The 22527-nt window shown below is 37.5% G+C and overlaps 1 protein-coding gene across 5 annotated transcripts in view; it reads left to right on the top strand.

The window, feature by feature from the left end:
• The window catches only part of Add3 (adducin 3), an 89995-nt gene that overhangs the window by 31142 nt on the left and 36326 nt on the right, over nucleotides 1-22527 (top strand). Inside the window, exon 1 of one of the 5 annotated variants that reach the window (XM_090345920.1) lies at nucleotides 15961-15976. The exons of the other annotated variants lie outside the window; for them this stretch is intronic. The gene's annotated coding sequence lies outside the window, so the exon portion shown is untranslated. Of the gene's footprint in view, nucleotides 1-15960; nucleotides 15977-22527 lie in introns of those variants that run through there. 5 annotated transcript variants of the gene reach the window in all.

The raw sequence follows: 22527 nt of genomic DNA, 5'->3' as shown, positions 1-22527 counted from the left end.
CTGGACTAGATGACTTTTTTTGGTGGGTCATGGGGCTTGAACTCTAGGCCAGGGCACTGTCCCTGAGCTCTTTAGTTCAAGGCTATCACCCTACCCCTGGGCCTGGGTATTGTCCTTGAGCTCTCAGTTCAAGGCTACCACCCTACCCTTGAGCCAAGCCCCACTTCCCATTTTCTGGGAGATAAGAGTCTCAGGTCCTTTTGTGCCTGGGCTGGCTTTGAACCTTGATCCTCAGACCTCAACTTCCTGAGTAGCTAGGCCTGAGCCACCATACCCAGCTGGACTAGATGTCTTTTAAGGCCCTTTCAGCTCTATTTATTCATTAAGCCTGAGCTTTCTGCTAGGGCAAAGCAGTTCTCTTATTATTCTAGTTCCTGTTGCTCCAGAAGGCCCACTCTTAACAAAATGAAAAGTGAAAAGTAAGGAAACCATGTTTTGTTGAGACGAGATCTTGCTAGCTTTTTCCCAAGGCTAGCCTTGAACTGCAGTCCTGAGTATCTAGGATTATGAGCGTGAGCCACCTTGCCCAGTAACTGACCTCTTAACAGTAAAACCATTCTCATACACTTTCCTCCCTCTTATGTTTCTGATTCTCCCTACTTTCTTGGATTTTTGTAAGGATTAGATAAGATTAAGTTCCTGGCACAAGCCCTAGCTACTCAGGAGGCTGAGATTTGAGGATCCAGGTTCAAAGCCAGCCCAGGCACAAAAGTCTAAGAGACTCTTACCTCCAGTTAACCACCAGGGAACCAGAAGTGGAGCTATAGCTCCAAGTGGTAGTGCACTAGCCTTGAGCTGAAAAACTCAGGGACAGCGCGCAGGCCCAGAGTACAAGCCCTACAACTGCTTTAAAAAATGTAAAAAAAAAGTTCCTGGCACATGATCGTTCCTGCTTGTCTAATTCCAGAACCACAAGGTCAGATGAGGCACTTACCATTGGGCAGGGACAGGGGAAAAAAGGATTCTTTGACAGGAATCAGATTGTTTTCCAAATAGGTAGAAACTTGATGGAAATGTTCTCCATCCTGCCCGTCCTCAAGCAAGTGCAGGGAACTTTCCCTGCAAGTGTCCTTGCTTTCTGCAAAATGTTATTGCAGTGATTAAACCTGTAGTAAAACCAAAACTAATGCTTATGGAAAAGAGTGACATGAATTTCTGCATTTTACTTCAGGGAGCTGCATCCTTAATAACTGTCTTTTCTTATTGAAATTCTTTTTTTTTTTTTTTTTTTTTTTTTTGCCAGTCCTGGGCTTGAGCTCAGGGCCTGAGCACTATCCTTGGACTTTCTCAAGGCTAGAGGTCTACCACTTGAGCCTCAGCACCACTTCCGGCTTTTTGCTATATGTGGCACCGAGGAATCGAACCCGGGTCTTCATGCATGCTAGGCAAGCACTTTAACCACTAGGCCAAACTCCCGGCCCCTTCTTATTGAAATTCTTAAGATTTGTTTTCCTTAATGTCTGTCAGGTGGTTAATCCTCTGTCAAGTTTACCCAAGAAGATTGATCGACCACATGACTATTTTTTCATAATAAGAAAATAGTATGTAAGGAAATTATTTATTTGGCTGTGGTTTACTTTATAATTCATCTCATGTTTTTCAAATAGCAATTTGTTTACTAGTATAAAATACCTGCTCACATGTGGGAATATATTATGCTTTCAGTGAAGTGGACAGCAATACTTTTTCACGTTTCCCCAGGTTTTTCTATGTGCTTTAGTTTGTCCCATATTTTCTAGAACATGAGGAATGAAATTTATTCTTCAGTATTTCTCCTCTTCCCACATCTCAGAATCTAGTGCCTTGAACTCAGGGCCTAGACACTGCCCCTGAACTTTTTTGCTCAAGATTAGCACTCTACCACTTTGAGCCGCAGCTCTACTTACAGTTTTCTGGTGGTCAGTTGGAGATAAGAGTCTCACAACTTTCCTACCCAGACTGTCTTTGAACCATGGTCCTTCAGGTCTCAGCATCTTGAGTAGCTAGGATTTCAGGTGTGAGTCACTAGTGCCTGCCTATGAGTTGATAGAATTTTATCCCTTGGAATCCTTAAAATCTGTGGAGTTTCTTTTTTAATTTGTGTGTCTGTCTATGCCTGTGCCTGTTCCTGTGTCTGTGTCTTTGTTTGTGTCTATGTCTGTGTGTTTTCTCCTTGCCAGGAATGGAACTCAGGGCCTCATCCATAATAGGCAGTTTTTGCCCCCAGAGGTATGAAGCAGTTGGTCTTGCAGGTATCTTTTTCTGCATAAGGTTTATGGTTCCTTTTGTCCAGATGTCTCAAGTTACTACAAGCCTAAGACCACTTCAGGTTCTCTTGGCTTAGAATTTTTTTGACCATATAAATTCCCGTCTAAGTCCTCCTTGTAAGAATAGACCTGTTCTTTAAAACTATCTAGAAATTTTCTTTTTCCTAATTAGCATTTTGGAAAGGCATAAAACTTTTCAGTTTGCTATTATTGCTGTTGGGTTTTTTTTGGGTGGTTCTGGGGTTTTGAACTCAGAGCTTTGCATTTACTAGACAGTTATTGTACCATTGAGTCATGCCTCTAATCCTTTTATTCTGAGATAGGGACTCCATTTTGTTTTTAATTCTCTTTGATAATGAACAGATTATGTTTTTGTCTGTATTTGTCTGTGATTTAGTTGTTTTTTTTGTTGTTGTTGTTTTTTTGCCAGTCCTGGGCTTGAGCTCAGGGCCTGAGCACTGTCCTTGGACTTTCTCAAGGATAGAACTCTACCACTTGAGCCTCAGCACCACTTCCAGCTTTTTCTATATATGTGGTACCAAGGAATGGAACCCGGGTCTTCGTGCATGCTAGGCAAGCACTTTAACCACTAGGCCAAGTTCCTGGCCCCTGTGATTTAGTTTTTAGAGCAGGGTTTTACTGTATAGTTCAAATTGCTGGTACTTAGAATACTTCCAATTCAGCATCCGAAATGTTTTGTGTACCTTTAAGGCTATAACCCTTAAAGGTTCTGTCTTTATTTTTTTTCATATATTTTTATTGTAATTAACAGAAGGATTACATGATATTTGCCAGATAGATGGTGCATTAATTCCCATACATTGATACCCTTTCACATGTCTTGGTCCCCATTTCCCTCCCCCCACCCTCACCCCTCATCCTATTTTCCCCCCTTCCCTATCCAATTTCAAATAACCAAATACAAATATATGCGATATATCAGGTAACAAAGTGAGATACTGTAAAAATATGAGATAACCAAGGGACAGCAAAAGAGATGAGAGATAACATAGTACCTTAAGAACAACAATCATTCATTATATGGCTTATGTTTCTATATCGTAGAGATCCTTTCATTTAGCGTCCTACTATGGCCTTTTGTATCAAGGTTTTGCTCTACTGCAAATCTCTGCTAGTAGAGCCCAAGGTTTCTACTGATTATGACAAATGAGGGAAACCATTGAGCCTAAGTTCCTTTGAGTCTGGCTTACTTCACTTAATATGATCTTTTCTAAGTCTTTCCATTTCCTAACAAATGGGGCAATGTCATTCTTTCTGACAGCAGCATAGAATTCCATTGTGTACAAATATCACATCTTGTTGATCCACTCATCAACTGAGGGACATCTAGGTTGGTTCCATATCTTTGCTATGGTAAATAGTGCTGCAGTGAACATTGTTGTGCTGGTGGATTTAGTATGTCTTTGTTTCTGGATGGTTGGGTAAATGCCAAGTGGTGGAATTGCTGGGTCATAGGGGAGTTCTATGTTTAGTCTTTTGAGGAACTACCATACTGCTTTCCATAGTGGTTGAACGAGTTTGCACTCCCACCAACAGTGTAGTAGTGATCCCTCCTGACCACATCCCCTCCAGCATCTGTTGTTAGTAGTTTCCTTGATCCTGGCCATTCTAACTGGAGTGAAGTGGAATCTTAGCGTTGTTTTGATTTGCATTTCTTTTATGACCAGAGATGTTGAGCATGTCTTCATGTGTCTATAGGCCATTTTTGTTTCTTCTTCAGAGAAGACTCTCTTTAAGTCTTTGGCCCATCTTTTAATGGGATGGTTGCTACTTTGCAGATTAGTTTTGGAGTGATTCAATTTTTTGAGTTGTTGATATATTTTAGATATGAGGCCTTTGTCTGTTGTATGGTTGGTGAAGATCTTCTCCCACTCTGTAGGCTTCCTAATTAGTTTACTAGCTATGTCCTTTGCTATACAGGTTCTGTCTTTATTTAACAATCTTTTAAACTACTCCTTACTTTATAGAAAAACCTTCTTTCCACTTAACCCAAACTTGTGACTTGAAGATAACATGATTTTTAAATTATCAACTATGATGTAGAAATTCTTCTGTAAGTTTTAAGGTGCTTATACTGCTTTGAGATGTAATTAAGCTTAGAATTTTTATAATATTTTCATGAGTACTATTAATTTTATCATCTGTATAATGACTATATTGAAAGAGACTTACATATTTAAACTCTTTTTTGTGCCCTAGCTACATTACTTATTATTATTATTATTATTATTGTATTTTATTGTCATGGTAACATATAGAAGGTTACAGTTACATTTGTCTTGAACATTGATACCCCTTCTCGTGTTTTTCTCCCACTTTCCCTCCCCCCAGTCATCTTGTTTTCCCCATTCCCTTCCCTATTTCAAATAAAAAAATAAATGTATATACAATATACCAGGTAACAAAGTCAGATATAGTAACAACATGAGATAAACCATAAGGGGGAAAAGAAAAGAAAAGGAGCCAGGACTTTGGCCTAGTGGTAGCGTGCTTGCCTAGCATACACGAAGACCAGAGTTTGATTCCTTGGTACCACATACTTAGAAAAAGCTGGAAGTGGTGCTGAGGCTCAAGTGGTAGAGCTGTAGCCTTGAGAAAGTCCAAGGACAATGCTCAGGCCCTGAGCTCAAGCCCAGGACTGGCCAAAGAAAGAAAGAAAGAAAGGAAGAACTTCACATATTACATTAAGAACATCAATCACAAAGATGAACCTCTTGTTTTCATATCTTAGAGTTGTTTTCTCTTAGTCTCATCCTGTATGGCCATATGTACATAGCTTTTGAGCTATTGTGATCCTCTGCTAGGAGAATCCTAGATGTGTACTAATTATTACAAATGAGGGAAACCATGGAGCATGTGTTCCTTTGGGTCTGGCTTACTTCACTTAATATTTTTTCCAAGTCTTTCTATTACTTTTGTGTTTTTAAACTAGTCAAATAAAACCAAAATTGTTCACTTGCAATGAACTTTTCATTTCTGAGATTATATTTGAGATTGAAGAATTATCTTCCTGGGGCCGGGAGTTTGGCCTAGTGGTAGAGTGCTTGCCTAGCATGCACGAAGACCTGGGTTTGATTCCTCGGTACCACATACATAGAAAAAAAAAAAGCCAGAAATGGTTATGAGGCTCAAGTAGTAGCGCTCTAGCCTTGATAAAACCCAAGGACAGTGCTCAGGCACTGAGCTCAAGCCCAAGATTGGCAAAAAAAAAAAAAAAAAGAATTATCTTCCTCTAAAGGCCTTTCCAAACTGCTTGTTGTAGCCATATGATTGAAAAAATATAGCACTAAGTGTATATTTGTTTCCTAGCTAAACATTTCTTGTTGCTATTGGTGGTAGTGGCTATATATGATTCATGTTCTCATTGGCGACCAAACCCAGGCCCTCTTGCATGCTCAGTAAGCATTTTACCAGTAAGTGTAAACCTTTAGAAACAATTTTCCTAATACTAGCTTGGACTTTGCTTCCCTCTTTTTTATTTAAAGCATCATATTATATTAATATTGGACTAGCAAGATTCAGTTTAAAGGGTTTGAGAGCTGTTGCAAATTAATAATGTCTTGGCATTTTAGAAGGAGTCCATGGAAATCAAGTCCTGCTGATCTTTGAATAAATTTTGAAAGCCCAGCATTTAAGGATGTTTTCCTATAAGCTCCCAAAATAAAAAAAAAACATTTACACTGATTCATATGCTCTAAAATTATTGTCAGTATACTTTTTAGGTGTTTTGTTTGAAGAATGGCATGGTCCATAGGATTAAAGAGTTTTATCATACTAGAAATAAATAATGCCCTGAGTTTACATGAAGTTTATATCACTATTCCTGAAAGTTCTCACTGTTTTCATTTTCACGCATAAGGTATACATATGGTCTTTCTCCCTTAGTTTTTCATATCTCTTTGATTTCTCATTCTTTAATATTTTAAAGTGATAGCCATTTGTTATATTCACTTTTTCTATATTGGAAAAACATCCTTTCTTTTTCCTTCCTCCTTTTGAAGGATTATGCAACCTTTCAGTTAAACAAAACCAAAATTGTTTTCTTGCTCATTGTTCCACCCCCTAGAAATAAGCCACATAGTTGTGGGTGTGGCCTGGGTGTGTCCTGGCCACAGTTACTTGATCTCCTTATCTCACATCACCCTGGGCTTCTTACTCTGCTGCATCTTAGCTCCTCCTATTTCCTTCCCAGCTAGTGTTTTGTATTGCTCTTAAGTCTGAGAAGTTTTTATGAGCATTTTATTTCCCTTCTAAATATTCTGAGTAGGTCACTTGCACATTGTCCAAAGATACTTATTTCATTGACGAATTCCTGGTTCAAAATTAAGCTAGTATGAACACACTGAAAGATAAGACAGTTGTTTACTCCTTGTCAAAGCTTAGATATTACAAGTGTGAATTAATGAATATAAATCACATATGGTGCTTTATGTAAAGTAGTTGTTCTCCAAAGTTGGCTGTAGCCTAGTTAATTAACTGCAGGAGAGATTAATATTTACGTGAACCTGGCATTGTCTTTAAAGAATTCATATGAGTAATACTGTCTTAATTTCTCTGCTTTAGGAGGTTTTCTTCTCTCAGATTTTTATGGTAATATATTCTATAAATGGACTTTGTAGTCCCAATACATAAACATAGGAGATCTGTTTGTACTGCAGAGCATGAACAAATATAAGAGAATTTTCACATCTATAATGACTTGATAAACATGGGAGGTCTCTTGTCAGCAATTTAATATGTCATAAGTGTATATTTTTATCACTTAGTTCTTTCTCTCTCCCTGTGTGTGTGTGTGTGTGTGCGTGCATGCGCGTGTGCCAGTGCTAGAAATCAAATTAAGACCTTTCCACACATTTTGTAGGTAACTTACCACTGAACCATGTTTCAACTCTATTTTAGCCCTTTTTTTCAATCCACAAAAGTCACCTTTCTCTTTGTATCAACATACAAAAGACATCTTTAGGGGCTAGTGAACTTTAATCTTATTAAATAATGTTTGTGGCTGGTTTCTAAATCTAACATACTTGTTAAATCTAACAGTTGTTAAATCTAACATACTTGATACATTTAAGAATTTAAGCTCATGTAGTTTGGTGTACATCTGTCACAATGACCTTGCCTTGTTTTGGGACCTTGGTATTAACCTAGAACATTCTTAGATCTTTTTCCTTGTTGATATTTTGCCATATTACAGTTTGACTGACTTTTAAGATAATTGGCCTTAATTACTTCTAAATCATTAGTTACCTCAGAAACATTGTCTCTGGAGAGATATCATTGTTTCTTAGTATGCTGGTCAAAAGATTTCAGTGAAAGCAAAAGCACATGACATAAAATTGTGTGGTTTACTCATAGAGTATAGACTTTAAGTTAAATTCTACAAATTTTACAAATTGTTAATCAGTGACTATTTTGACTTTTTAGATCAGCTGTAGTATCTAATAATCTTAATTTAAAGTAAAGCCATATGATAAAAACAGTTTTATTGAACATGTTACCTTCACCTTGCTTTTTCCTTCCCCGTGCCTCTCTTTTACCATTTTTAGACCAAACACCAAAGTAGCTTCCCCACAACTTTTCATATGGGTTCTTTTCTCTGAATGTGCAATACATCTATTATAACACAGTAATTATTATTCAATATGTTGTTTCTCCTTTACCCCCTCCTAAAATCTACCAAATTGCTAATATTTTGGAGCCAGGGATCCTCTTTCTTGCAGTCTACTACCTGCCTCATTGTAATACTTAATATGTGTGAAATGACTGTTAATAAAAATAAATGAAGCTGTGTGTGAGTAGTTCATGCCTGTAATCCTAGCTGCTCAAAAAGCTGAAGTCTGAGGATCAGAGTTCAAAGCCACTTGGGCAGTAAAGTCTCCTTATCCCCCATTTTTCTAAAATTTGCTTTTCTTTTTGATGAATGTTCATCTTAGGGGTTTTTTTTTCCTACTTTGATTATAACTGAATACTTATTATCCAGACATACCCATAGAGCAGACATAGATGGTTCCTTCCATCATAGACTAAAATATGGAGGTACAGCTAGATGTAATTTGCTGTTATTTTCCTTGCATATGCAGAATGCATTGAGTCAAACAAGGGGTAGCATAATAGAAAGAAATATGTAATTGTACTAATTCTTTTTTTGGTGGGTCTTGGGGCTTGAACTCAGCCTGGGCACTGTCCCTGAGCTCTTCAGCTCAAGGCTACCACCCTACCCTCAAGCCAAGCCCTACTTCCTATTTTCTAGAGTTAATTGGAAATAAGAGTCTCAGGTCCTTTTGCGCCAGGGCTGACTTTGAACCTTGATCCTCAAATCTCAGCCTTCTGAGTAGCTAGGATTACTGGCGTGAGCCACCAGCCGGCTATTATTGTACTAATTCTTGAACAGTACCTTAACCATAAATTTTTTCCCCCTCCATGCCCGGCTATAATTGTACTAATTCTTTTTTTTCATATACTTTTTATTGTAATTATTAGAAGGGTTACATTATATTCACCAGATAGAAGGTGAATTACTTCACAAACATTGATACCCTTTCTCATGTCTTGGTCCCCATTTCCCACCCCCACCCCTGCCCCTCATGTTGTTTTCCCCCCTTCCCTATCCTATTTCAAATAACCAAATAAACCTATATACAGTATATCAGATAACAAGGTAAAATACTGTAACAATATGAGATAACCAAGGGATAGCAAAAGAGATGAGAGATAACAGTACATTAAGGACAACAATCACTCATAATATAGCTTTTGTTTCTATATCCTGGAGGTCCTTTCATTTAGTGTCATACTATATGGCCTTATGTATCTAGGTTTTGCTCTATTGTAAATCTCTGCTAGGAGAGCCCAAGGTTTCTACTGGTTATGACAAATGAGGGAAACCATTGAGCCTGTGTTCCTTTGAGTCTGGCTTACTTCACTTAGTATGGTTTTTTCTAAGTCTTTCCATTTCCTTACAAATGGGGAGATGTCATTGTTTCTGACAGCAGCATAGAATTCCATTGTGTATAAGTACCACATCTTGTTGATCCACTCATCAACTGAGGGGTATCTGGGTTGGTTCCATATCTTTGCTATGGTAAATAGTGCCGCAATGAACATCATGGTGCTAGTGGCTTTAGTATGTACTTGTTTCTGGAGATTGGGTAAATGCCAAGTGGTGGAATTGCTGGGTCATAGGGGAGCTCTATGTTTAGCCTTTTGAGCAACAGGAACTGCCATACTGCTTTCCATAGTGGTTGAACAAGTTAATTGTACTAATTCTTGAACTTAGCCATCAGTTGTTTTTTTTTTTTTTCCCCCAATGCCATGTTTCTTTTGATCACTTACTAAATGCCAGGCACTTTGCAAATGTTCTCTTTTAATCCATGCAATTTTATGACTTGAGATTTCTTTTGTTCCACAGCTGGGAAATTTTGAGTATCAAAAGAGTTAGAAGCTAATCAGAGAACATATTTAACATCCATAGCCAGTAAGTAGAAGAGCTCTTGTTCTGAGCTGGCATATCTCTAGCTTCTCTTGCCAAAGAATCCTGGTAGACTAGGCCCTGCCAAAACAACAGCTAGGTGGGTGATTGTGACAGGCAGCCAAAACTTTCTGAATTTCATTTCTCTCATCTAAGAAACTGAGTGTATAGGTAGCACAGTTTATATTTCTTTTAGCTATATGATCCCTTCCCAAGTTCCTCCTGTTGTTCATGTCTCCCAGTTGTCATTGTGTGTGATCAAGTGTAAGTTACATGACAGAACAGAAAATGTTCTAGTGAGGAGGTTGCAGCAGGTGGGACTGTGGGACCTGGAGAAAGGCATGAAGGAACTCATGGAGGTGCAGTTATTGTTCTGTGTATGTATAGGAGTTTGAAATATTAGGTGGAGGAGTGTGGTGATATCTATTGTTACCTGAAAATATACTAAGAATAGATTAATAGATGGATAGAGGGTTAAGTGAATTCAGAATACAACAAAGAGTATACTGTAACAGTATTAAAACCTAGGTGATGTTTAATATTACAGTTATTGTAAAACTTTCAAATTTTTGTTTTGAAATTATAATCAAATTTATATCTTATTAAAATTATGGATAATTCATGTTTAAATTTCATACTAAAGGTTTCCTTAAAGGGTCTTTTGTTAGTACCAGCCTAGGCTTAGACTGTCATGAGTTCAAGCAGTCCGATTTAAACTGCTTAGACAGAGCTCTTCTTTTCTTAACTAGTCATGTAGATGAGGAATTTCCTTCCTGAAAACATTTCAAGCTTGACTGAATGTCCCACAGAATTGAAGCTTGCCAAGCCAAGCTCATCTCTGTGGCTATTTTAGTCATTGATGGTTCTACCATGCTCTTAGATATAATGACACCATCAGATAAAGATTAAACTTTTCTTCCCCTTCCCTGGGTATATTCTTCACCAGATGATGATTGCTATAAAAGAAAAGGCCCTTTATGGTGATGTACTTGGCTTTCATTCTACATATATTTTGGTATTTAACATGCATATCCTTCTTTTTTCAGTACTAGGATTTGAATTCAGGGTTGCACTTACTAGGCAAGTACCATACCATTTGAGCCATGTCTTTACCTCTTCTTGCTTTGGTTATTTGTTGTTTGTGGGTTTTTTTTTTTTTTTGCCCCTCCTGGAGCTTGAACTCAGAACATGAGCACTATCCTGGGGCTTTCTCAAGGCTAGAGTTCTACTACTTGAGCCATGGCACCATTTTCAGCTTTTTTTCCTATATATATGGTACTAAGGAATCAAACCCTGGTTTTTGTGCATGCTAGGCAATCATTCTACCACCAGGCCAAACTCCCAGCTGCTTTGGTTATTTTTGTTTTGTTTTTGCCAGTCCTGGGGCTTGAACTCAGGGCCTGAATACTGTCCTTGGGCATTCCTCAAGGTTTGTGCTCTATCACTTGAGCCACAGCACCACTTCTGGCTTTTTCTGTGTGTGTGGTACATGAGGAATCGAACCCAGGTCTCTGTGCATGCTAGGCAAGCACTCTACCGCTAGGCCATGCTCTTGGCCCCTGCTTTGATTATTTTTGAGATAGGGTCTTACATTCTGCCATGGCCAGCCTGGACCGTTATCCTCCTATTTATATTTCCCACCAAGCCATGATACTCCCAGCTATTGTATCAGTATGTGTTCATGCTAACCACTTATCATCATCCTGGATTGAATTCTCTGTTTATATAACTCTTCTATCTCTTTTCCTTCCTTCCCTCCCTCTCTCTCCTCCCCTTTCTCTCCCCTCTTCTTCTTTCTTGTCTCTGTTCCTCATCCTCCTCTTCTCTCTTCCAATCCCTTTCTCACTGTCTCCCTCTCTCCCTCCCACTCGAGGACTTTCCTTCTTCCTTCTTCAATTCCAAATAGTTTATCTTATATTCAATAAGCCCTAGGCCCTAGAGGTGCCCACAGTGGCACATCTATGTCACATCCATGTTGTGTTTGAGAATATATAAACTTAAGTAGCTGATAGAGATACCTGTTTTGCTGTTTAATTTTAAAAGAAAAACAAAATTTGTGTATGTGTATGTGTATGTGTAGACACATGTATTTTGGTCCTGGGACTTGAACTCAGAGTGTAGGCTCTGTCCTTTAGCTTTTTCACTCAAGACTGACACTCTACCACTTGAGCCATTACACTTGCAGGTTTTTGTGATTAATTTCAGATAAGAGTCTCACAAATTCACTGGGGGCCAGTGGCACACACCTGTAATCCTAGCTACTCAGATCCAAAGCCAACCCTAGCAGGAAAGTCTGTGAGACTCTTTTTTTTTTTTTTTTTTTTTTTTTGGCCCCCTTCTCTTTTCTGGCCCCGCTCGCTCCGGCCCCACTCGCTCCGGTCAGGCTCGCTCCCTCACGCTCCTGGCCACTTCCGGCTTGGTTGTGTCTCGTCTCTGCCACTTCCGGCTTGGTTGTGTATGTGGGATACCGAGGAATCGAACCCGGGTCCTTGTGCATGCTAGGCAAGCACTTTAACCGCTAGGCCAAACTCCCGGGCCCCTGTGAGACTCTTTTCTCCAGTTAACTACCAGAAAACTGGAAGTGGCACTGTGGCTTAAGTGGTAGAGCTCTAGCCTTGAGCTCAAGAGGTCAGGGACAGTACCCAGGCCCAGAGTTCAAGCCAGGATTACCTACAAAAAAAAAAATCTCACAAACTTTTCTACCCTGCCTTTCTTTGAACCAAGATCCTTAGATCTCAGCCTCCTAAATAGGTAAGATTTCAGGTTTGAGCCACCAGAGACCACCTGTTTGGAATTGTTTTAAAAAATATTACCTTTCCAGAAATGAAGCTATAGCTCAAGTGGTAGAGTGCTAGCCCTGAGTTCAAATTCCAGGACCAGTATTCAAAACAAGTTTCTTTTCCTTCTTTTTCTCTAACTTTTGTGACAGTGTAATGTCATTGTATGTATTGAAAGTGGATGTATGTGATTTTACATACTAAAAATAAAGTATAACAAAATGAATATTTTATAAGATTTAAGTGAAAGAAATGTTTAAAATAGAATTAGAATTACTTTGGAATTAGTGGACAGTAAAAGAGATAGAATACTTTTTGAGTTGCATGAATTCATGCCATCATTGGTAAGCCCTGTGGTGCTCATTTAGAAATTGTTACAGTATCTCACTTTGTTATCTGGTATATTGAATTTATTTGTATTTGGTTATTTGAAATTTGATAGGGAAGGGGGGAAAAACCAAGACGTGTGGGGGAAGTGGGGGGGAGGGTAATGGGTACCAAGACATGTGAAAGGGTATCAATGTATGTGAATTAATGCACCTTCTATCTGGCAAATATCATGTAACCCTTTTATTAATTACAATAAAAAATTTTAAAAAAAGCTTAAAAAAAAAAGTACTTTTTTTTTGGGGGGGGGTCTCTGGGGCTTGAACTCTGGGCCTGGGCATTGTCCCTGAGCTCTTCAGCTCAATCCTAAAATCTCAGCCTCCTAAGTAGTTAGGATTATAGGCATGAGTCACAGGCTCCCGCTTAGAAAGCATATTTAAGCCAGGCACTAGTGGCTCACAACTGTAAGCCTACTCTCTCAGGAAACTGATAGTTGAGGATCATTGTTCAAAACCAGCCCAGGCAGGAAAAGTCCATCAGACTCATATCTCCAATTAACCAGCAAAAGTGGAGGTGTTGCTCAAGAGATAGGTACTAGCCTTTAGCAAAAGAGCTTTGGAACAGCACTCAGGCCCTGAGTTCAAGGCCCAGGACCTTCATAAAAAGAAAAGTACTTTTAGTCAAAATTCACAAACCTGATGATAAATGAGAAAGAAGGAAAAGTTACCTCAAAAGATTTTATCTGTGAATATCTGAGTACCTGAAACTGGCAGGTATATGGATATCAAATAATGTCTGCACTACAAAAATTTGCTATACTACATAACTGAGAGGAAAGCATTGGTTTCCAACCACCTACACATATTTATAAGGATTTTTTTAAAGGTACTAATCTACACATTGGACAAGCAGCTGTGTGGTCAAAGTATTGGTTGGATTTAACATGCTGAGGGCATGTGGATTCCCAAGAATGTCACACCTCTCCTATGTCGATATATCAGAGTGACTATTCTTGATACTAAATCTGATGTCACTGGTAGGTTTTCCTCTTTATTGGAAGGATGATATTCAGAAGGGAGAATTTTTAAATGTATTTTTCTCTCATGACCCAGGGTGTTTTTATGAGTTTGTAAAGCTCTGAAATAATACTGGAAATTCCCAAGAAAACTGAATCTGGATTTCATTTTGTCTCTTCAACTCTGTGTGATCTTGTGCACATTCCTGACATGTGACAAACAGCTTATGTCTCTGAATGTTCAGTATCAATTTTCAGTGATGAAAGCCCCAAAAGGAAACAGACTGACTCTTCCATGCACAAACAGCTGGACAGTTGTGGATGGAATTAATTGCTGATATATATTGGCTGTGTTTTTCTTCTCTTGTCATTTCCTTTCCAGCTGAAAAAGTGAAAGTTTGACTTGAAAACAAATCATTCCAACAGTGCAAATACAGAAGATGAGATTCTTCTAATAAATGTCCAACTAGTGCCTTAGAGTTGTTCAGATTAAAGTGAAATGAGAAGGAGCAAAAAATGGCAGATGATTTGTGATTATGTATATGTATTATGATTATGTGTATGATTATGTATATGGTTAGAAAAAAGTAAGTACTCGGACAATGAAAGGAATATTTTTGAATGGTTAATTAATCACACGATAAGAGTGGCCTCATAATTCAACAAAGACTAGATCAATCAGCACTCCTTCCCTAGGGCCCTGAAAGAGGGTATTCTAGGCTTTTATCAAAAATAATGCAGGCTGATTTATTCTTTCTGTATGAGGGAATAACAGTTGGTGAGGGAAATGCAACAATATTCTCCTCTAAAAACAATATTTTATTGGTTTTCTCCCAAAACCTTTTCCGTTACTTGTTTCAAATCCCCTGTAAAATAATTACATTTCTCTTTGTACATGTTTGGATATTGTAATTAGAGAACCTTATCTTTTATTTATTTTATGAATTGACTGAAAAATATTTCTCTGTATGTACATATACATAAAGTGGTAATGATTAAAATCACTTTATGATAGCTTTGATACTGACAAAGATTTTTTAGATAATCATTATGCCTATAATCTATAAATATTTTATTTGTAAGTTATAAAACTTTAAGATTCTTATCAAATCTGAAAATATATTTATTTAAAAATTTAAAGTATAGCCCAGCATGGTGGTTCATGCCTGTAATCCTACTTACTCAGGAGGCTGAGATCTGAGGATCATGGTTCAGAACCAGCCTGGGAACTAAAGAAGGTGAGACTCTTATCTCTAATTAACCACTAGAAAACAGAAAGTGAGGCAGAGGCTCTAAGGGTAAAGTGGTAGCCATGAGCTGAAAAGTTCAGGGACAGCACCCATGCCCAGGGGTAGGGTGGTAGCCTTGAGCTAAAGAGCTCAGGGACAGCATCCAGGCCCAGAGTTCAAGCCTGACGACCCACCAAAAAAAATTTTTTTTAATATAATATGTATATTAGTGCTTTTTATTGAAAGCCTGTAGGTCAACAGCCCTGTGTTTAAAGGCAGTGGCAATTGATGTTTCATAATAAAATCATTAAACGTGAACTTCATCAAACAATAATTCTGTAGTTCAACTTACCATTTATGTCATTACTAGATGCAGAACATTAATGAAGATAAAAGTAGGTGATTTGTCTTCACATTTGTCCCCAAAAGAGGCTAAAGAATGTACAGAATGAACTATTTCTGACACCTTGAGTAATGTAAAAACTGCTGTTACTAAACTTAGAAGTTGGTACTTCCTTTATAATAATCTACTTCCACCTAACTTTGTGTTGGTTGAATTGCAGAATTATCTTGTATTTTATCTTGTATGTATCCATAAGCAGGAAAGCTGATGGACAAACAAGAACTTGCCCTGTTTCTTTAAGCAGGATTAACCAATTAATTTTTACTCTGAGGCCTTGGACAATGTTAGAGTGATGTTGATGTGTAGTTCATACTCACTGAAATCTGCCTGGGTGTGTTGTTTCCCCCAGAGCGGGCTCCACCCTTGCTCCAACCACACCAGTGAGGATATCTTGCTGTTTAAAACAAAGTTCACTTTTGGGGCAGCATTGCATCAGAATTGCCACACAAAAACCAGCTTAAGAAATGTACAGCAGTTTCATTTTTTTTCTGTAAGTAATGGATTGTCTATTGTGTTACTGATAGCTCACAGTTTGGAGAGAAGCATGGATAAGATAGATGGTTAATTTTGTGCCAGCTATTAGTAACCTGCAGTATTTTTCTTTGGAAGAAACCTGTGGCTTTCTTATTCCATTATTTTCTTTAATTGTCTAGGGTTTTTCCTTCCTTAAAATTATTTTTAACAGTTTGGTGATGGCATTAACAGTTTACAAGAAGGAAAATACTAGTAGTCTCACAACTACTAATTGTTTATCATAAAAGTGTTTGAGGTAGTGTTTTGCACTGAGTTTTTTGGACCCTTTTATAACATAATCTGGTACTACTGCATTTCGAGACATCGTGGCATGAACTTTGTGTGTAAGAGTGGGTTCATTGAATTAAAAAAAAGCAGCATCTAAAGAGCCTTTATTTCTGTCATAATGATGCTTTGTCCTGTTGCTGTTGAGTATTTGTCAGAAGAGTTGGAGCAGGCTGTAGCCCAAAGTTCTGTTCCATGCCTCGGCAGTTCTGCAGTTGCGTGACTGTTTTCTCTCTAGAGTTTGTGACATGAATGGTAAGCCGAACTATAGGAGAATTATTGTTCAGTGAGGTTGATTTTTTTTTTTCTTTGCAAAGGAGTCTGACTTTCCCTTCTCACATACTGGGCTGTAACTGAGGTTTAAATGCCTGTGAAGTGTTTGATTATTCAGTACCGAAATGGGCATGTACAGAGAAGGCTGAGCTTTGTGACGTTTGTATTGAATGTTGTCTCCCTCTTCTTTGTGTTTATTGGACACTCTTTTAAAAGAGTAGATATACCCATGCAGTGCAATGAATTACGCAAGTTGACTTGCACTCAAATCTGAATGTTGAAAATGGCAGGTTTCTATAATGCTTGCCAGGTGACATTTGTTTTATCCTTTTCTGGCTGAGATTTCCTGACATGGCTAGCTTGCTTTGGTTTTCTCTTTGTAACTTAGTTATAATGTTACTTAGTAATCTTATAACTTCAAAGGAGGTAAGAATGAAGTACAAACCTAGGATCACAGAGAAAAACACTAGCCAGGGAATCAAGAGACTGATTCACTTCTTTGTGCTAAGCTAAAGTTCAAACTATTTCCAAGATGTTTTCCAATTTAGAATGCCCTAAACCTCTTCAAGAAACTATACATTTTTTTCAAAACTTTAAAGGGAATGTTTTTGGGACTGAGAAAAAAGTTTAGATGATAATTCAGAATTAATTCTTACAAATGATATAAAAATTAAAGCTTCAAGTTTAAATAAGTTGTGTTTCTGAGGAATTTTGTTTTTTAATATTTGAGGAATATATCTGGCTATTATCTCTCACCCCACAGCCAGCTTCTAACAACAGTGGAGATGTTTACCTTCCATTGCTTGCTCAATGTAGTTTTAAAATTTCTTAGCTTTGGAAGAGGCTTTCAGACTTTTTCCCAATATAATACATGTTATATCAAGATCCGATACAGTCATGTACCACCGAGTCTCAGAAACAAGTTCTGTCAGAAGACAGAAAACAGACCAGAAGACCTGTCTCAGCGTCCTGATAGTCATTTTGTTCAACTCTTTTTTTTTTTTTTTAAATGGGTCATGGGGCTTGAACTCTGGGCCTGGGTGCCATCCCTAAGCTCTTCAGCTCAAGGCTACTGCCCTACCCCCTTGAGCCACAGCCCTACTTCCCCTTTTCTAGTGATTAATTGGAGATAAGAGTCTTATCTTCTTTAGGGCTGGCTTTGAACCATGATCCTTAGATCTCAGCCTCCTGAGTAGCTAGGATTACAGGAGTGAGCCACTGCACCTGGCTCTGTTCAACTCTTTTCATTGTTCAAAGGAGTTACTAAATGGAAACCTACCCCTGCATATGTCACTTTGATCATATATGTATACATATGGCCTGTATGTTTTCATGTATGTGTATATTAATCTTTCACATGAAGAGAAAACATGAACCCTTTTTCTCTCAGAGCCTGATTTACTTCATTCAGTACATTTTTTTCCAGGTCCATCCATCTCCCTACAAATAACAAAATACTCTTCCAGTGGATGAATAAAATTCCACTATATATAATGTATATATAAACACATTTTTGAAAGTTATTCATTGGTTTTAGGGTTTCTGGGCTATTTCCATAATTTGACTGTTGTAAATAATGCCACATGAACAAGGGTCTGCAGGTATCTTTATTATATCCTGATTTGTAGTCTTTTGATTAAATTCACAAGACTGGCATTACAGATCAGAGTGTAAACTTCTTTTTAGTTTAGTTTTGTTTTGTTTTTGTTGGTTATGGGGCTTGGACTCAGCACTTGGGTACTGTCTCTAAGCTTTTTCGCTCAAGGCCAGTACTCTGTTACTTTGAGCCTCAGTGCTACTTGTAGTTTTCTGGTAGTTCATTGGAGATAAGAGTCTCATAGACTTTTCTACCGAGGCTTGCTTTGAACCACAGTCCTTATATCTCAGCCTCCTAAGTAACTAGAATTACAGATGTAAGTGAGCCACTGATGCCTAGCAAGGAATTTATGTACCCATTTTTTTAGGGGGCGGGGGTCTGTCATAGGGCTTGAACTCAGAACCTGGGCCCCCCCTTTTTTTTTTAATGTATCTAAATACTGCCTCTCATTGTGATTGCTCTAGTAACATTCCCACCAGCAGTGTATTAGGATTCCATTTCCCTTGTATCTCTACCAGTGTTTGTTGTTTGTAGATGGCCATTCTAACTAGAATGAATAGAATAGTGTGTTTTTTTTAATTTAGATTTTCTTTATGGCCAGGGATGTTGAGCATTTCTTCACATGCTTTTTGGCCTTTGGCCCTTTGTACTTCTAAGAAGTGTCTGTTTAGCTCTTTTAAGCCCATTTATTAATTGAGTTAATGATTCTTATAGGATTTTAATATTTTAGCTCCTTGTCTGTTCTGGTTGTTAGACCCTTTGTTGGTATGTAGCTAGCAAAGATCTCTTCTGTAGGGTGTCTTGAGCATAGTGTAACTATATTCCTCATGGTGCAGAAGCATTTTAACTTGATGTAATCCTATCTGTCAACTTCTCTCTTCTATTTGCTGAGCCTCTGGAATTTTATTCAGGAAGTTTCTGCCTATGCTAATGTTTTCTCTACTATTTCCTATACTAGTTGCAGAGTTTTAGGTCTTAACTTGAAGTCTTTGATCTACTTTGAATAAATGAATTAGTGCAAGATGAGAATTAGGAATCCAATTTCAGTCATCTATAGGTACATATTTTTCCCAGCACCATTTGTTGAAGAGGCTATTCTTTGTTCCAACGTATATTCTTGGCTCCTTTGTAAAAAAAAAAAATTAAAAAAATCAGATAGCTAGAGGTTTATTTCTAGATTTTCTTGTCTGTTCTTGGTTTGAAGATCTGATTTTATGTCAGTACCAAGTAGTTTTTGTTATTATTACTTTGTAGTATAGTTTAGTTTGAAGGCTGGAATTGTGATACTGCCTGCATTGTTTGGGGTTTTTGTTCTGTGTTGTACTCAGAATTGCTTTGGCTATTCAAGTTCTTTTGTTCTTCCATATGAGTTTTTAAATTGATTTATCTCTGTGGAGAATTACATTGTTATTTTGATGAATAATATTGCATTTAATTTGTAGCTCACCTTTGGTAGAACAGTTCCATTTTCATGTTATTCTGCCAATTAATGAACTTGGGAGATGTTTCTATCTTCTCTCTTCGTTGTAGCAGTCATTCATGTGTTAGTTAAGGTTGATTCCTAGGGATTTCTTAGATTTTTGTTTTTTTCTTTTTGGCCAATCCTGGGGCTTGAACTCACAGCCTGGGCACTGATCCTGGGCTTTCTCAAGGCTAGTGTTCTACCACTTGAGCCACAGTACCACTTCTGGCTTTTTCAATATAAGTGGTACAGAGGAATCAAACCCAGGGCTTCATGCATGCTAGGCAAATACTCTACCACTAGGCCATGCTCCCAGCCTCTCATTTTTATTTGATTTTTGTTTGTTTTATATTGTTTTAGGGCCTGGTATTGCCCCTGAGCTTTTTACCGTCTTTAGTTGTACGAAGGAGTTACCATTCAACAGATCCATTTATGAATACAATGCATCTTGATTGATGTCATTCCTTTCATCTTTCTTCACCATCCCCCTCAGCCCTACAAGGCCCTCCTTACTGTTTTTTATTCTGTTTTTGTTTTGAACCTGAAAGGAACAATTCTACTTTACCCCTCCATCTGCCTATTGGGGTATTCCAGAAAAGCTACTGGTTTTTGTGTGTTGATTTCATATCCTTCTATTTCGTTGAAGGTGCTTATCAGCTCTAGGAATTTTGACATTATTGACTGCTTCTTGATAGTCTTTCAGGTAGCCATTCTGACTGATGTGAGATGAAATTATAGTTTCTGCTACAATTGGAAATGAGGAGGTTTTGATTTGCAATCCTGTAGTGGCTAAAGGAATTGGACCTTTTTTCATGTTTTGATTTATTTGGACTTCTTTAAAAAAAAATGTTTGTTCAATTCATTTGTGCGTTTATTGAATTATTTCTTTTGGTGTTAAATTTTTTAGTTTTTTAAAAAATATTCTGTATATGAATCCCCTGTTAGCAATTTGTTCCATTCCATGGGCTGTCCTGTTTACTTTGATAAGTATTTTCCTTTGCAAAAGCTTTTTATTTGGATCTGTCAGTTCTTGCTTGTGTTTCCTAAGCTATTATGGTCCTGTTCAGAAAGTCATGTATGCATATGTTTTCCCTATTCTTCATTTTAGTAGTTTCAAAGTTTTATGTCTTACGTTAAATTTTTTAATCTTTTTTGAATTGGCTTACATGGTAAGTAGTAGATAAGCATCTAGCTTCAGCCTTCTACATGTGGATAGCTGGTCTTTCTAGAACCATTTGTTGAAGAGGCTGTCTTTTCTCTTCTGTATGTTTCAGTACCTTGTCAAGAATCAAGTGGCTGAAGCTGCATGAGTCTGTTTATGTCTTTTGTTTCCCAAACTTCCCATCTACAGTAACACAAAAGAAGTTTCTAATCTTGTCATTTTACCCAGAAGGCCTACCTCATCTTTTTTTTTTTTTTGGTCAGTCCTGGTACTTGAACTCAGGCTAGTGCTCTTCTCCTTGAGCCACAGCAGCACTTCTGGCCTTTTCTCTGTGTGTGTGGTGCTCAGGAATCAAACCCAGGACTTCATGCATGCTAGGCAGGCACTCTACCACTAAGCCACACTTCTGGCCCAGGCCTACCTCATTCTAAGAGAATGTTTAATACTAAACAGAACTTCAGTAAATATGGATTTCTGTCATATAAATCGATCATTGCTCTTTTGACATCTATCTGGATTATTTCCAAGTTTATTTCCATGATCCTTCTACGAAATCTGCTTTTGCTTTCAATCCCATTGTGGGACAGAACCCAGGAGGCAAAGGCCCTTGTGAAGGGATGATAGTACTGTGTGGAGATGGAGGTCCCTCACTTCCTTGTCTTTATCTGATTAGGCCATGCACAGCAGGCCTCAGTGTTATAGCCATGGTTAGTGGATAAGAACTTCTCTGGAAGGGAATATTGCTCAGTACAGTAGTGAAAGAAAGTTAGATTCACATCAGGCAACTTGAGTTATGTGAAATGATATTTGTGAGCAGTTTTACTATCTATAGCATGATTTTGAAATAGATGAATTCTAATGTTCTTTTCAGCTGAATATTTGCATAGTATTTTGTTGAAATATTGATTTAAGCTATGTAATCCAAATTATATGAAATTTATATTATTTAAGTTAAGAACATATGGCATGGTCTATAATTTATTTAACTGCCTACTATATATCTTAAACCATTTGAACCTTTGTTTTACAGAAACTGTCCTTTTCAAAAAAAAATAATACACAGCAGTATAAAACATTCCATGAAATAAAGGCAGATGTTTATTCAGGCTTAAATACTTGGGAAAAAACTGTGAAGTGATGTTTGCTTTTTAGATGGACCTTTGCAATTTTCAGAGTCCAAGCTATTTCATGCTAATTCTAATGCTTTGAAATTTTACTGTAACTTTTGTGTTTAAAATGTTTTCATATTTTACCTTTCTAATCAATTTTCTTGTTTCCTTGAATGATGAAATTGACATTACTTGACATAGATGACATTTTCTGACTTGGTTGCTGAAGGCCAAACGGCCTTAGAAATGAATTGTACCCTTTATCCTGCCAGCAGTGTTATAAAGTTACATAGCAAAGTTATAAAGTAACAAAAGAAGGAATTTCTGCTGAATCATAGATTGCATGTTTGGCATAGCCCATTTCACAATTATAATCTCAAAATTTAGTCAAATGACATCTATCCTAAAAGCAAGTGGCATGAAAACCTCATCATTTGAATTTTGTGATTATAACTAGCATATAAAAAACATTTTCTTGGTCTGAAGGTAGGTAATATCTGTGTTTTTGTGTTCTGGTTATCTTAGTTTCTTGACAGAAGATTTAATTGACCTTAAATAAGAATACTTTTTAAAAATCCAAGATTATTTTTAAATAATATTAGATAATTAGTGACATTTAATGTTACTTTATATACAAATT

The sequence above is a fragment of the Megascapheus bottae genome, chromosome 15 (assembly GCF_031878675.1).
Source record: "Megascapheus bottae isolate mThoBot1 chromosome 15, mThoBot2.hap1, whole genome shotgun sequence".
NCBI lineage: Eukaryota > Metazoa > Chordata > Mammalia > Rodentia > Geomyidae > Megascapheus > Megascapheus bottae.
The sequence above is the reverse complement of the archived record's forward strand: the minus strand, read 5'-3'. Positions and strand labels throughout refer to the sequence as shown.